Below are 15,627 nucleotides of genomic sequence, written 5' to 3' on the forward strand. Positions count from 1 at the left end.
CCGCTATTGCAATAGCTCGACCATACTTCGTCTTCTCTATTTTTTCCTTTTTTTTTGTTAATACTCTGAAATCGTGCACAAGAAACACTTCAAGTCTTCTCTCCATTCCCAGTTACTTCACCCTTCCTCTAGCATCTCTTAGCTGGATTCCTGGTTTATTCCCAGAGGCGGGGTGAGAGAGCCGAGCCCCGCGGACGGCTGCTGCCCCAGCCCGGCCGAGCCGAGGGGAGCCGAGCGGAGCGCGGCACGGCGCCGCTCCATGCCCCCGAGCGCTGGCGGGGCGCGGGGCGTGTGCCGCCGATGCCCGGGCGGTAAGGCTGGAGCTCCCCCCGGACGGGAGGCGGCCGATCGCTAGGCATTTCTAGCAAGAATCGGGACTGCAGGTAGGTGAGAGGAGCGCTCCAGGGTCGTGTGTCTGTCTGTGTGTCTGTCCGGGAGCTGTGGGGCCGCCGGGTGATTCCCTTGGCACTTGGCGGAGACCCCGCGGACGGCGGGCGCAAGCGGGGCCAGGTGTGAGGTGTGCGGAGCGGCTGCGCCCTCCCGCTGCCCTGAAGTTGGACGAAGGCGGATGTGAAGGAGAGCTGCTTTTCCGTCCTTCTGCTGGGCACCTGGAGCAGCAGGCTGCAGCCTTTCGCTGGGCGATTCTCAAGGCTTTTGTTTTCCCTTTTATTTTTCTTTGATTCCACTTAAAACATTAGTTCAACAGAATCGAGAGGGAGGCGGGGGGAGCAGGGGAACCCACCCGGTTTTCAACTTTTGTGGCACGGGTGGCCGCTAACTCGCAGGACATTCGGGCACTTGCGGGCTACTGTGCCCGGACGCTTTATCAGCCGCCTTCGAGAGAACGGCTGGAAGAGCGGGTAGTCGCTTTATGCCTCCTCTGAAAACAAAACAAACAAGCAAAAAAATGCGGTAAAGGGAAGGTTCATGGTTCCGTTTATTTCCGTGTGTAGTGCTCCGTGTCTATCCACGTTGCTTTTGCAGAGAAAGTTTTAAAATAACCTGCTTTATTCCTGTGGAGCTGTAGGATCGGACACCAGGTTATCAATGCAAAGAGTAAAGAGCAAGACCTTGCACTGCCCTGTTAGGGCACGCATGGCTCTTCTGTATGTTTCATTCCTACGGGAGTTAAAATGATTGCTTAAAGCATTTTAAATTATATGTGTAGCTACAGTTCTCTCTTTCCAGCTTTTGCTTGGAGCTTATCAGTTTTTTGTTTTTTTTTCCTAAGTACCTCAGTCCTACCACCCTTCCCCCAGTAGACACTGGCTCAGTATTTAAAGAATGGCTTTGACTCCTGCAGATCTGTCAATTTAAATAATAAACATACTCAGCTCCTTTCTCTGAAAACCCCATAAAGGATTCCAGGTCACAGGGTCTTTGTACCACAGTGGATACATTTAAATTACTATTGACTAAATGATAATTATTATCTGGTTTCTCTGTCTTACCAACTACTTTCAGACTTTAGCATTCAGCCTACTGTATGTTTAACACTTTAAAGCTACTTTATGGACTAATTTAAGTCAAATTGAGAAATTAAGATTCTTTCCTGTAGTGTTGGGTGCACACGTGAAACATAGTAGTTCAGTGATGCTAGGAGGATAGCTTAGTTGAAGTTGGAAAAGCATACTAAGATATTTTTATCTAAGGTGGCAAAGGTTGCAAGTTTCATTATACTTTTTCACATTAATTGGGCTGTCATCTCATACTGATGCCCAAGTTGTTTTGTGAGTGTATAATTAACAGTAGTAAAGTAATTCTTATACATTTCACTGTTAATATTTTATTTCAGAGAGCTGATGCTGCTGAGGCAGTATTGAAAACCATGTGGGTTTTGTTTCATATAGTCCCAGTTTCCAGTTACTATAAATGTAAACTACATCAGTACCATAATTTCAGTGGAAAGCTTTGCTCAGTTGATACAGCAGATCAGATTTATTATTCACTGGCTCTGCAAATTTTTTTGTACATAGAAGGTCCCTCAAAAATGTGGAATTACCTTTAGATACACTGATGGTAGTGGGTGGCTGAGATAAAATCTTGATTCTGTCTTGCTCTTATAATCAGAGAATGATGACCTTTAATCATACTGGACACATGGGATAACTTTTTTACCTGTCTCATAATCTGAGGGATCTCAGCTTTATGTGTAGATGCCTGTAGTGTACTTGATTATTCTGGTGGGGAATACATGAAAAACTTGTTCTGAATGAAAGTAAATAGATGTGTGTACAGATGGATATTGGAGATTGTTTTACTGGCAGGTTGCAAAGTGATGATTCATTGAGCCCTATCTAGATTTACATAAAGCAAATAATGCTTTATACTGAATTGTGATGGCAGAGGAGAATGTAGCAGCCAAGAAGTTTCATGATTTCATCACAAGTGATGACAGACGATAAAGGACATCTTTGTAAATATAGGCAGTATGTTTTTGGTAAGCAAAATATAACCATGAAGTTTTTCAGATCTGAGCATCTTCACACCAAAATCTATTGCTGTCTGTGTTGCTACTTACCAACCAGTGTAAAGCCTAAATAATGTACTAGAAAGATGTTACATTTATTATGTTGTATGTTTTGCTTACTATAAATAAGTAATGCAACAGTGCTAACTAGTTATCTCACTAAAGGAAATCACTGACTTGGAAGACGGAAAATCACAATACCTAATACTCATCTACACAGAAATGTGATCACCATCTTGAAAAATTATTCTGAATGATACAACTATCAGTGAGCAAGTGGTTCTATGCCTCTGTTTTATCTTCTGCAGGATTTTATTAGAAATGCTTCATTAAGTCACATTATTCTGCAGCTGTTTGCTCACTGAAAATTAAAATAAAAATCAGTAAATTTATCCAGCAGAGCAGTGATATTTCCTTTGTAAAGTACTGAAAGTTCAAATAAAACAAAATCGTTTAGCTTCAGTGTGCCAGAAGCACTGAGTGCATCCTATTTTTGTGATGTATGGATGGCATTTACAGATGCAATTCATCAATGTATTTATTAGTCAAATGTCATCAAACAAAGAAGATAAATGGCAGTAAACAAAGACTGCATGGTAATACAGAGGCTAAAGCAACAGAAGATCCTACAATCTAATTAATTAATGTTCAGTTTCAGATTTCCAGTCTGTATTTAAATATCTCATTTAAATGTCTTTCATCATTTTTCTGTTGCATGTCCAAGTAATTTAGGTAGCAATAGCTTTTTATTGGAAAATATATTTTTCATTTACCTTTTGAAATGCTGAATTTTGAAGGCATTGAGGCAAAATTTATGTAAGGATGAATGTAACAGAAGGGTCCTATGTCAGCAAAACTGAATGCTGACCTGTCCCTGTTCATGACCATTTTTGTGTTGAGGGTTATCCCCAACTGATGTAGACTTTCATTGCTCCCTAGCAGTAGTTGCAGCTCTGACGTTTTAAACCAGCTGGAGTATTTGCTCCATTATCCTTAGATAACTGAATTTAAGAGTGTACTTAGAAGGATTTTGCTTGTGCTTTGTTGTTTTAGGTTTTTTTTTTTTGTTTGTTTGTTTTTTTTCATGATAAAACAATTACATAGCAAATACTCAGCTTCACATAGTCCATTGTAAGCACACACTTTCACATTTGAAATATTTTTTAAAAACAGAAGTTCACTCTTAGGGCTATATCAACAGGAAATTTGGCTCATTGATTTGGTTTTATAAATTGTTAATATTTATGTTGAAACACTTCTCCCCATGACTAAGTTCAGATATATAACATTAACCAGACATAGGAATGAATGTGGAAACATCAACAGTAATGTTGTTCATTTTTCCTGGTGACAGCAACAGAGCTATCTCTTTTTGCTCTTGTAGAACTTGGGAAGATAGTGGTGTTTATGCTTTGCTTCTTTATATACCCAAGCCAGCCACTCTTGTTTGCCATATGTAGTGAGTTATTTATCAAAAGAGATAACAAAATAATAATGGCCACTAAGGTACCTTTTCATACTACTAGTGCAGAACAGTCACATTTTTAAGAAAAACAATTCAAGGCATCTTCATATAGCTTCTTTCATGTCGTGTGTTCTGAAAAACACTTTGGAGATAGAAAAGAGAAAGCAAAGACCTTATGCTTTACTAGTTAAAGTAGTTAATGTAACTACCACGTATGGCATGCCACTACATAGTTAGATAACGTGGCATGAAGTCACTGAAAAAAGCTTTCTTAGCTTTTTCTTCTGTCTGAATGAATCAGTACAGTGATCTGTAGAATGCACTTCAAGCTGTTGCTTGAAGTAGCACTGGAAAATGCCTTGTATGGATTTGATCCTAACTAAACACTTATAGGAGAAGCTCCTATATGTTTTGTGGTGTGGAAGAATCATTTATATAATTGCATGTGTAAAAAGTTAGAAAATGCTTTCCCCCCTCATCTTTGAAGTTTACCAAACCTCCTAATCTGTGCTATGTTCATAGCTTGCATTTTCTAGTTGCCTCACTTCGCATCTTGCTGATCTTGTAATAGGAAACTCTAACACAGGTCTCTTGGCACCAGGACAGCGTTGTATACAGCCGCCTCAGCTGTGAGCATCCCTTAAACAATGCCAAGGGGAAAGCCACGGTATGGGGTAGCACTCAGGTGAAAGCACACATAGCTTTTTTGACTCCTGGGTGTTTGGTAATCTTCTATGTCTCTATCACAAATCGAAGCTAATGTGGCAGAAGGTGCTTTGCATTGGCAAACTTCACAAGTAAATAATAAACAATCACTAGCTGGTTGTATAAATAGCAAAATATTAATAAATGAGTCAGTAAATATCAAACACTAAAAAACAGATAAATTTTTACTCTTGGTTATATGCTGGCCTCTCTCTCTGTGGAATATTTCTTGCCTGCTCTGTTGCTATATTAAGGTCCAGTATTTGAAGATGACATACTGGACTAGATAGACCACTGTCTTGATTCAATAAAGCAATTTCTTTCTTGAAATGCAAGGAGGCAGTATTGCAGTACTGCATATTTATTTTACTTACAAGAGCCAAAGTGCAAGAACCAAACTGCAATTGCTTAGTGTACTGCTTTTGGTTTTTTCACTTTTAAAAGCAGGATATAAAACATTTCTAAAATAAATCTGTCAGTAACATGCAGTCTCACACCATCTCTTTTAGAGACAGGAGCACAGACCTGACTAGTCTCTCACATTTGCAGTGATACTCTCATATTGGATTTCTTCTACTCCCTCACTGCATTTTCTGCATCACATATTGATAAGGCAGAGCTGTGGCTTCTGCTCCTTCCTGCCACAAAGCAGTCAGTTATGTGCGGGTGTTCTCCCTCATCTCTGTCTGACAGGTTGTGTAAGGGGCAGGGTAGAAGGGGTGGCTCACCCCTTGGGTCACCCAGGGGATTTTCATGCTCAGCCGAGCATCTTTATGCAGAACAGTCTTCCTGGTTACAGGCTGTCCCTGCCTTGCCCTTCACCATGTGAAACTGTATATGAGAGAGCCTGTACCAACGCCTTTGATATGCAGTCATGCACTCTTAGGATAGATGCTGCCTTCGGCCTCGTGACTGTGCATTTGGGAGAGCTGTGAGCACTGCATCCAAACCATGTACTCTAGATCCCCCTTCAGTTGAGACTTTCAGTGTTTGTTCCCATTTAAGATACCTGTTTGGCCTTTCAAGTTCTAGGCTCAATGATATTTTGTCACTGGGTATTGTGTTACTGCATTTAATGGCACTGCAAAGTCATACAGAATGGCTTGATGGCTCTGAGGAAAGCTAAGGTCTTTCTGTGCTATTGGTATATTGTAAACTGTTTGAAATGTGGATCTTTTCCAGTAAGGGATGAAAGTGATGCTTGTCTCATGGTTTATATAAGATGAAATAGTCTTAATTCAATTTGAACTGTAGAAGTGTCCAAGTCCCAAAAGTCATCACTGGGAAAAATTAGGATGTGTTTCTGCTGTGTGCAGAGAGGCAAAACTTGGGACCTGATCATGTGAGACATTTCAGCTGGTGTGGCTTCAATGGGACCAATCAAATTAATTATGTGATTGAAGTCTTTTCTGAAGTGAGCCTGAATAAATATTTCTAACTGCTTAGACTGATCTGTGCTGAAAGCCTGTAGGTGGGGTGCTGTTTTGATAACTATGTTTGTGTCTGTATTATGGGTATAAATTTAAGACTTGAGCTTTATTTCTGTGGTTTACCACTCCTACACCTTTTATGAAGCTTCAATCCCATTATATTCAGAAGATAGACTATATAACAGCAAGTACATTTCAGAAAGATTCTACAGGTGTGTGGATACTCTGCATTATAAAGTTAGAGGCTACTATTACAATAATGTAAATTTTCAAATATGATGTTGCTGGTGTGGCACCAAAATAAAACACCACTTTCTGACTAAGCATATCAGGCTCTGGTATTTGTGCAGGAAATTAGGTCATGTTTAGAGCCTAATTGCAGAAAAAAGATCTGTTTCAGCACCATTAAAAGAGAAGAATACCCTCTCTGGAGTATATCCTCTCTCCAGACTCTGTTACCTGTGTGAATTAAGGGTAAAAAAATGTCAATGTATGCATTGCAATAAATAAACTATTATTAAACAAGATGGGAAGTTTTATCTTAAGATCTGGTAACAGCAGCAAATACAGAGATCAGTTCTATGGGCTTACTGGAATCAAGACGTAAGAAATATTGTATTTATATGCTAACATAACATGTCATAAATTTAGATATGATATTATCAGCCAGTACACTGACATTTCTCATTATTATGATCCTGCTTTTTTCTGTTCAGTCTAGATTCATGAGAGATGAACCTTGCACTGGAATTAAGGTAATATTTAAAATGCATTACTGCCAAAGTGTCCAAACCTTCATAAGGAAGGCATTATGCTGGTATTTGCACAATGGATGTTCAAATAAAGAAGTGGCTGTGAATCCTGGTTTAGCTTATGATTTAGGAAATGTTGGAGGTTTATTCCCTAATGCAGATTCATTTTTCCTTTATGGCAATGAGATTTTATTATTCTGGTTATAAACATTGTCATTGTGATTGTCCTGGTTTTGCCCCAGTAGGCAGCTCAGCCCACTCAGCCACTTGCTCACTCCCTCACAGTGAGATGGGGAAGAGAATTGGAACAGTAACAGTGAGAAAACTTGTGGGTTAAGACAGTTTAATAGGTAAAGCAAAAGCTGCACACACAAGCTGAGCAAAACAAGGAATTAATTCAGCACTTTGCACTGGCAGGCAGGGGTGCAGCCATCTCCAGGAAAGCGGGGCTCCGTCACACACAGTCGTGACTTTGTGAAATGTATGCCAATTCCTGCTTCTTCCCTTCCTGTGGCTTTGGGCATGACCTCATATGATAAGAAATATCACTTGGCTATTTGGGGTCAGCAGTCCTGCACCTCCAGTCTTTTCAGTGGTGGAGCAATGTGAGGAAGAGAAAAAAGGCCTTGATGGTGTTTAAGCACTAAGCTTAGTGCTTAAGCTACTGTGTAGCAGTAACTAAACACATCTCTTTTATCAACACTGTTTTGGTCACAAATCTAAAACACAGCAATCTAAAAGCTGCAATAACAATATTAACTCTATTCCAGCCAAATCCAGTACAATCTCTACCACTTATTCTTACAATTTGCATCACACTTCAGTCCCGTGTTGGTCGATGTCCTCTCATTAACCACCCCCTTTCCCTTCTCACTCTCTAATATATGCAGGTATTATTCCTTTAGTCTGTGGCCCACCAGTGTATAATGTCCATAAAATGCCAATTGAGTTAATCTAGTCCTTGACTTGGATTCTGTTTGGTATGGTGGTCACTCAGGAGTGGGGAGGTGGTCTTTTTGTGGAGTTACTGGACACAAAAGCCAGCTCAGTTTGGGTCACTGCTGCACTTGCGCTGGCTGTTGTAAGGCTTGTCCTCAACTGCTTTGGGTGGTTCTTGCTGTAGTACTTACTGTAACATGCAACTCAAATTATGGCTTATGGCAAGTTAAATGAATATCTATTGCAGTCTCCATCCCTGGTCCCTTTGGACCAGGCCACAGGGTTTTACACGGCAGTGAACTTCTCTGATTGCCACTGCTGCAGGATGGGTCTACCCACAGCCTGTTCAGGGCTGTATCTGCTGCAGTGTGGACTAATCCACAGCTGTGGTCATCTCAAGTGTGCTCCACTGCTCTGGTGTGGCCTTATCCTTGGACCACAGCCCCTTCAGGGGTGTACCTGCTCTGTTGTGGCCGTATCCATGGCTGGGTCACAAATCTGAAACACAATGAGCTACTGTTAAGAAAGGTAACTCTACCCTAGCTAAAACCAGTACATTGATAGAAGTATTTTTGGTGGTTGTATTCCAGATTTTGTTTTACCACATAGATCAGCTTGTGACCAAAGCCTAACAGCATAAAAGAATGTAACTCTGGGTACTTTCTTCCCCTTGTACACTGCTTTTGCATCAGTTGTGATTCTGAGCCCACAGCTTGCAGTTCTTGGTACATTACCTTGGGCCTTTAGATGACTCTGTGAGGTTTTAGGCAGCTTCAGCCCTCCTGTTTGTGCAGGCTGGTGTGGCACCTGTTTGTGTACATGCGAGTGCATAGCTGCCTTCTCCCATTCTGCTCATGTCTGCGTCCCCTTGTGTAAGTGTTGGGGTCACTGCTTATGGAAAATGTACTAGGAGAAAGTTTCAGCCTAAATCAGCTGTTCTGAGCTTCTCTCCCTTTGAGGCTGTGGTATAATGCTTTAGGTCTGAGGATTTTTTGACAGCTTCATTATTCTTAAGTATTTCAAATAGTCGTTGGACTTGCTTTGTTTTGTTGCATTAGTATGAAGATATATTGGATACTGAGTAAATACACACTTGATAAGTTTTTTCATTGGAAGAAAAATTTAAAAATTCTATCTATTCATCAAATAAACTCTTCATAAAACTCCTCTGTAAGAAAAATGTTGACTCAGCTATTGCTATAGCTGCTTGAATACTCCAATATACTTGAATACTCTTTAATATGACACCTTATTCCCATTTCCACTTTCAAAATGGAACACCCAGTAATGACACTCATATTCTCTCCTTCCTCATCATGTCTCAGCTGCTCATAACGTAACTTTTTCTCCTCTGATTCTCCTTGCCCTTCCTTTTCTTTTCACTGTTCACCTCATCTGCATTGGTGTCATATGATCTTTCAGAATGTCAAGTAAATGCAGACTGCAGTCAGCATTACCAAATTGCTTTCCTGCCAGAAAAGTCTCTTTTCATGTGCATGACCCATCATCTCACAGCTAGCTGCAAGTCATTCTGACTCCCGAATTTACAATGTATTTTCTACTTAATGAGCTATTAGACATTATGCACTTTTTAACTTCATTTTTTCTGACTAACTGCTTTCCTCCGGATAATTATAGCTTTCGAAAGAAACAATTAATTTGAAACCAATTCTGCAACAGAAGTGGCATTATTTAGATAGCATTCCTCCATCTACATGCACTAGGGATTATCTCATTAGGATTCATTTATATTTGGAAACTCCTGGAGACCACTATATCAATCCAATAGCCACCATGGTGTCATCAATAACATAGACAAGGCTACTGCATATGCTATTTTAATAAAGCATAAAATGAAGGTGGATATATGGCTGGCTCGGTAGTTAGTTTTTGCTTTGTCTAAATGAAAAAAAATTAGTTTATATACTTTCTTCACCCATGAGAATGCTTTGAGTAAACCTGAGCACAAACACAAGTAATATTCCGTATGTATTGCAAAGATTTGGACATTTTTGAATTGGTATGTTATTCTCATATATTATTTTGGTTTGTTAGGATAATTCTTCAAATTAAGTGTTTGTCTAATAACAAGCTGGCAAAACTTGCAGCTGACTCAGTTACAATAAAGGAGTGAGTTCAGCATTTGTGGCTCACATGTAAGGTTCCCTTACATCTGTGTATTTATTAAATCTAATAATATGTACTAATGCAGGCTATATAATCCTGGTTTTGTCATTGTGGTTGATTATACCTAGTTAATAGATACTAACTAAATGTATATGCAACCTGCCAAAGGATCACCTTCTGGTAATTCCAAATAATCTTTCCACGAATGCTAATATTTTTAGGTTTTGCTACTTTGAGTTACACTTAAGCATAATATAGAAATGATTAATGGAAGGAAAACTTATCCATGACTCTGCCATGAAAGTTGGTAGAAACATCCCAGGTGCTGTAAAACAGTCTCTGATAAACTCCCTTCATTGGTTGCATATTGGAGCTCTTACCTCATTCTCACAGTTACTTTGTGGGAACAATATTGAAAATGTTCCTGTGAGAAAATTTCCTTTCTCTGAATCTGTACATGTTAAATGCAGATTCAAAATGAATACAAGATACATATAATTGAAAAATATGCTGAGAAGTTTTGGTGCTATGTAGAATCCTTGTTGCCTTTGTAGCTGAAGGGTATGTTGTGCATTACCTTCTGTCTTGGATACTGTAAGGTTACAATTTACCTGTGCCTTATGCACCTTTGCACCCCTGTTTGAGAAAATAGCTAAGTGTACAGGTGAGTAACTAGTCAAGCAGATAGCTTTACTTTTCCCCTCATTTCTCTGGAACGTTTTGGTTCAGCACTGCTTCAGTTCAGTTGCAATCTTTTCTGGTTTCTTATCATGGTGTCATGACAGGCCTAGTTCTGTCAGCTGAAATAATAAAATATTTCTCAGTAGTGAATGATTCAGGTGATTCAAAGCCAGATTTTTAAAGCAAAATACTTTTTAGTCTCCCAAACTTCCTACCCATTAAACAAAGTGATAAAATAGTCTGTGTATATGAAATCCTTCCTAAGCTCTACTGTTTTACTGGAAAAAGTAAGAAGCTGTGATTTCATGCTTTGTCCACAGCTATTTTATTATTGTTTACTGCACATTTCAGTCTCTGTGTCTTTTTAGTCCCTTTTTGTCCTAAGCAATTGTTGGTAATTCATGGCCTCCTTCCTGGAGAGACAATTTATAGCTGTCTGGTTCTTCTAATTTCTGTGTGTATTCTGGTCTTGACCAGAAGATCTGTATAACTTTTGTCTAACACCTGAAAATAACATTTTTCCATTTACTGATCAAGCCATTATGACTTTAAATTATTGTCCCTCCATATATATAGTTCTTCTTTCTATTTGCATCATCTTTCTATTTGGTACTTGCCTTTGCATATAAAATGTGTTTACAACTCTATAAGCATAACAATCCTAAAAACATTATATACTGACCAAATATGATGGTTAGTAGCTGTGTGACAGTCTACATTATCAGCTGAAACCATAAGATAAACATACATGGTTTTGCTGAATATATAGTGTACTCCTAGATCAGCAGTGGGCTGTGGAGTTCATGCCCACAGTGATGATCATAATAGGGATGAGACATTGGAGAGATTTAAAGGCACATCTTTCTCTGTTCTTCCACTTTTGGGGTTGTTAATTGTTGGCTAATTAGCATTTTTGAAATTGGCCTTTGCCAAAGAGTGAATCAGACCTACTGTAATGTTTTTACGTATTGGACTACAGGTAGTTTTAGAGGTAGAGGGAAATAGATGATGGAACTGTCTATGTAAAGATAAGTTGGTTCGCACAATATGAATTCTCCCTCAGATCAGCAGAATTCTTGAACTTAATTCATTGTCATGAAATAAGAGATTGGAGCCCACTGGAAGAGGAAATAGAATACCGGACAAGCAATTTCTCTGTTTTGTTTTTATCAGCTGTTGCTGAGGTTCTCCAGTGAGTCTGATCTTAGCAAAGACTTTCAGTTTTTATCCATTAGATCTCTTTTGTGAAAGAGACGAAAAGTTTCTCTGTTAAGGTACTTCAGTAATGGCCAGAGTCAGAGAACAAGTGGACAACAATCTAACAAAAGAAGGAACTAAGAATGTAAGAAAAGTACTTCTTTGTACTTTGATGAATACTTTGTCAAATCCTTTCTGCTGGTTAGCGGCAGACAGTGTTTCACATGGCACTGTCACAGGACAAATGCAAATTTGTCTAGGCACTAAGTAGTTGTTTCCACTTTGGAGGAAAGAAGCTGCACCTGTCCTCTACCTTCTGTTCTATTTTTGCTTTATGCTCTTTTCATATTTTTCGAAGACATTTCATTAGTGTTTCCCAGAAATGTCTAACCATGCATTGTAGCAAAGAATGCCTGTCTATGACTTTCTATGGAAGCCTGGTTTGTAAAGCCTTTTCATTTTTAACTATTGTAAAAGCTTTCTAGCATTGAAGAAAACAAAACCATTATTGGGGAAAAGGAGAATGTCCGTGTCCCTCCTTTTTTTTTTAATTTAAACAATTTTTAACATAGGCGTCTGCCCAAGAAATACTTCCTTTGAAAAATGAACCTGAATTTATTGTTCTACTACATTTTTTAGTGGTTTTAAAAATTTTTTTAAAATAATTGTTATTGAATTAAATAATGTCTTTGATTAATAGCAACATACTAACATTTAGAAACTTTTACTTACCTGTAAATACATTCTTCTACAAAAATTTGATCTCTAAGCTCTATGAGAATTACCCCTCTGTGAGTTCTATGAGTTCTACCCCTCACCCCAATGAATGAATGCCAGTTACATTAAGTGGTGGTGTAATAAAGGAGCACAACTCCTTGGTTTTGTTTCTGTCAGCATGATAAGTTATAGTAGTAATTGTCTGTGAGAGTTTTAATTTTCTAGTATAATATGCAGTGAACTTGTAATGGTTCCTGAACTAGGTCTAATTTTTTCTGTTTGTTTGCCATTTGAGGGCACTTCCTCATGCCTTTGAATGTCTTCAAGCCTCTAGTCCTTTATCTGTCTTTGTCATAGCTAACATTTTGCAATTCCACTGACGTTCAACACCAGGCTTCCTTGGTGAGTTTAACTGATTTTTGGTCAGGGTTCAATAAAACAGACAGAAACATTTTAAATCCAAAGTTATTTTAAATATTAAAAATCAAATGTGAAGTGGATTTTAAAATACAGTCTATTCTTTCTCTCTTATGCTTCACCTTACCTCTTCCATTTGGTACCTTGAGTTGGTTTGACTTCAGCAGTTGCTCAGAGATCTGTGTAACACAGTAGCTTTTTCAGAAAAAGTTAAAGGACTCGAGCAACAGACACTACAATCATTAAAACTGGTTTTAAAATAGCATCATTTCCCTTCATGGTTAGCTTCATGTGTTCAGTTTCTCTGCTAGCCTCCAATGCTATAAAGCTTTCAGACTGAGTACTGCATACCTCCTTTTTAATTTCAGTCTCAGAGGTGACGAAGGAGGTTTAAAACCTGCTCAGATGGCCTAGATCTGTCAGAGAAAAGAGAGGCGAGCCCTTCACATAACCATTGCAGATACTCTGAAATTCACTCTGAGAATCTCATATAACAAAATCTCTTTGGGTGGCTGATTTTGACTGAAAAGGTGAAGGTGAAGCCACCTCCCAGCATTTTCAGCACTAATAAAAGTTGTGGTTGGAATTTACCTTTTCACAGATATTATCATATCCAGAAGGTGGATAACAGCTACAATTGTGTTTTACCACCCCCTTGTGTTACTTGATTGGCCTGAATATCTTTTTCCAGCAATTAAATTTTGTGACTTGGAATTATACAGCTAGATGTAGCAGTCTCACAGGTCTCATAGTATTATGTTTCCTTGACTGTTCAAACATATGGTAGTAATTTTATTTTTTGAAGTTATTCTTTTTAATCTTGAAGCCTCTGCTCAAAAATGTATTAAACCTCCTGGTGTTTGGAGAAGAGTAATAATGGTGCATCATCAAATAAAATTCCTGAGCCAGCATACAAGATCTGAAAAGAGCACCTTTTAGACATTTCCCTCTCTTTTTCAAAGACCCCCAAAAACCACAAGCTACACAAGATTAAAAGCAACTACACCTTTAATTGTGATTTATTTTGTTGTCAGATAATGAGCCTTTGCAAAGCTAAATTTGAAATGACGGTATCTTATTTTAATGGTAAAATAAACTATTTTAGAGACTTCAGTGTTCTGCAAAATTAAAACACTATGTATGTCACCTTGTTACTGCTTTATGAAGTTTAAAGAAGAGTCCAGGGCTGCTTGGCTTTAGGTGTTGGAAATTTGGTCATAACCTACCAAAAAGGGCATTAAAGGCAGGATTCAGCTTGAGACTGACACCTAAAATAGGTGTCCAATTGAAGTTGGAGGTGGATGCTTCAGCTTAATAGTCAAGGGAGATCCAGGGTAGGATTCAGGTGTATAACATAATTTAAAACCCTAAAGCATCTTGTCTGGCCTCCAAGTGCTGCTTCAGGTGGTTGCAGAACCCTATCTGAGTCAGATGCAAAATGGCTTGCATCACGTCTGCTGATCCCTTCTCTTGGGCATTTCAGATGGCTCTAGATGCTTATGTTTGGGCTCTCGAATCCTGTCGCTTATCAATAGACCTAGAAAGTGATTCTGCTTGCTTGAAAATGCCTATCTACTTTGGATGACCTAAATTGTACTTCAAATCACAGCAAGTTGGTTATGTTGAATAACTTGCCTTAAAGATAGCATTTTAACTGTTTGTAGTGAACATTTTAAATGCGGCAAAATATTTAAGATATTTAGGTGGACTCTGTAGCAATGTACCAGATCAATAACATGTCAAACATGTTTCCCTCTGTACTCAATGCTGGTGAAGCTGCACCTTGAGGACTGTGTTCAGTTCTGGGCCCCTCACAACAGGAAGTATATTGGTGTGATGGGCAATGAGACTGGTGAAGGTCTGGAGCACAAGTTGTATGAGGAATAGCTGAGGGAGCTGGAGGTGTTTAAGCTGGAGATGAGGAGGTTCAGGGGAGACCTTATCCCTCTTCACAACTGCCTGACAGGAGCCTGAACCTTGGTGGGGGCCAGCTTCTTCTCCCAGGCAGCTTGTGACAGGACAAGAGGACAGAGCCTCAGGCTGTGCCAGGGGAAGTTCAGGTTGTACATCAGGAAAAATTTGTTCATGGAAAGGGTGGTTAAGCATTTGAACAGGCTGCCCAGTAAGGTGCTGAAATCACCACCTCTGGAGGTGTTCAAGAAATGACTGGTCACGGCACTAAGTGCTGTGGTTTAGTGGACAAGGGGTGATCAGGCAAAGGTGGACTTGATCTGGGAGGGCTTTTCAAACCTATGATTTAGATAACTGAATTGAGTACTTGCATTTCAATGCCTAAATGTAGGTGCCATAATCCTTAACATGTTGGTACCTATGTCAAGATAGATAACAGAAAGAATAGTAGCATCATATACAAGAATAACAAAACTAATTAACACTGGAGGCAATTTCTGCTAAAACTTTTATTTTTCTTTCTTTTTTGTCTGTTGTTTAATGATGTAGTCTAATACAAAATCCTAATGTGTGGAAAAACATCTCTGCTTCCCCTTGAATCTCTGGATATTAAGCTGAAGTCTGAAATATCTCATAAGTTATGAGCCTGTTAATCAGACTCTTTAAGCTAGATTCAATGTGATAATTATAAGAGAAATAAATAATCAGAGATTTTTGATAATTAAAAAATATATAATATGTTGCACATATTATACATATATGTATTAATAAGAAAGAATAATCAGCTTTTAAAAGTAGGTCTGGAAAAGGTGCTTC

General features: G+C 38.8%; 1 protein-coding gene across 1 annotated transcript in view; it reads left to right on the forward strand.

Moving 5' to 3' along the window:
* The first annotated feature begins 329 nt into the window (after positions 1-329).
* The window catches only part of TAFA2 (TAFA chemokine like family member 2), a 193,348-nt gene continuing 178,050 nt past the window's right edge, over positions 330-15,627 (forward strand). Inside the window, exon 1 of the mRNA XM_041411219.1 lies at positions 330-383. The gene's annotated coding sequence lies outside the window, so the exon portion shown is untranslated. The remainder of the gene's footprint in view (positions 384-15,627) is intronic.

Source organism: Onychostruthus taczanowskii, unplaced genomic scaffold (genome assembly GCF_017590055.1).
Source record: "Onychostruthus taczanowskii isolate IOZ18803 unplaced genomic scaffold, ASM1759005v1 scaffold35, whole genome shotgun sequence".
Lineage (NCBI taxonomy): Eukaryota > Metazoa > Chordata > Aves > Passeriformes > Passeridae > Onychostruthus > Onychostruthus taczanowskii.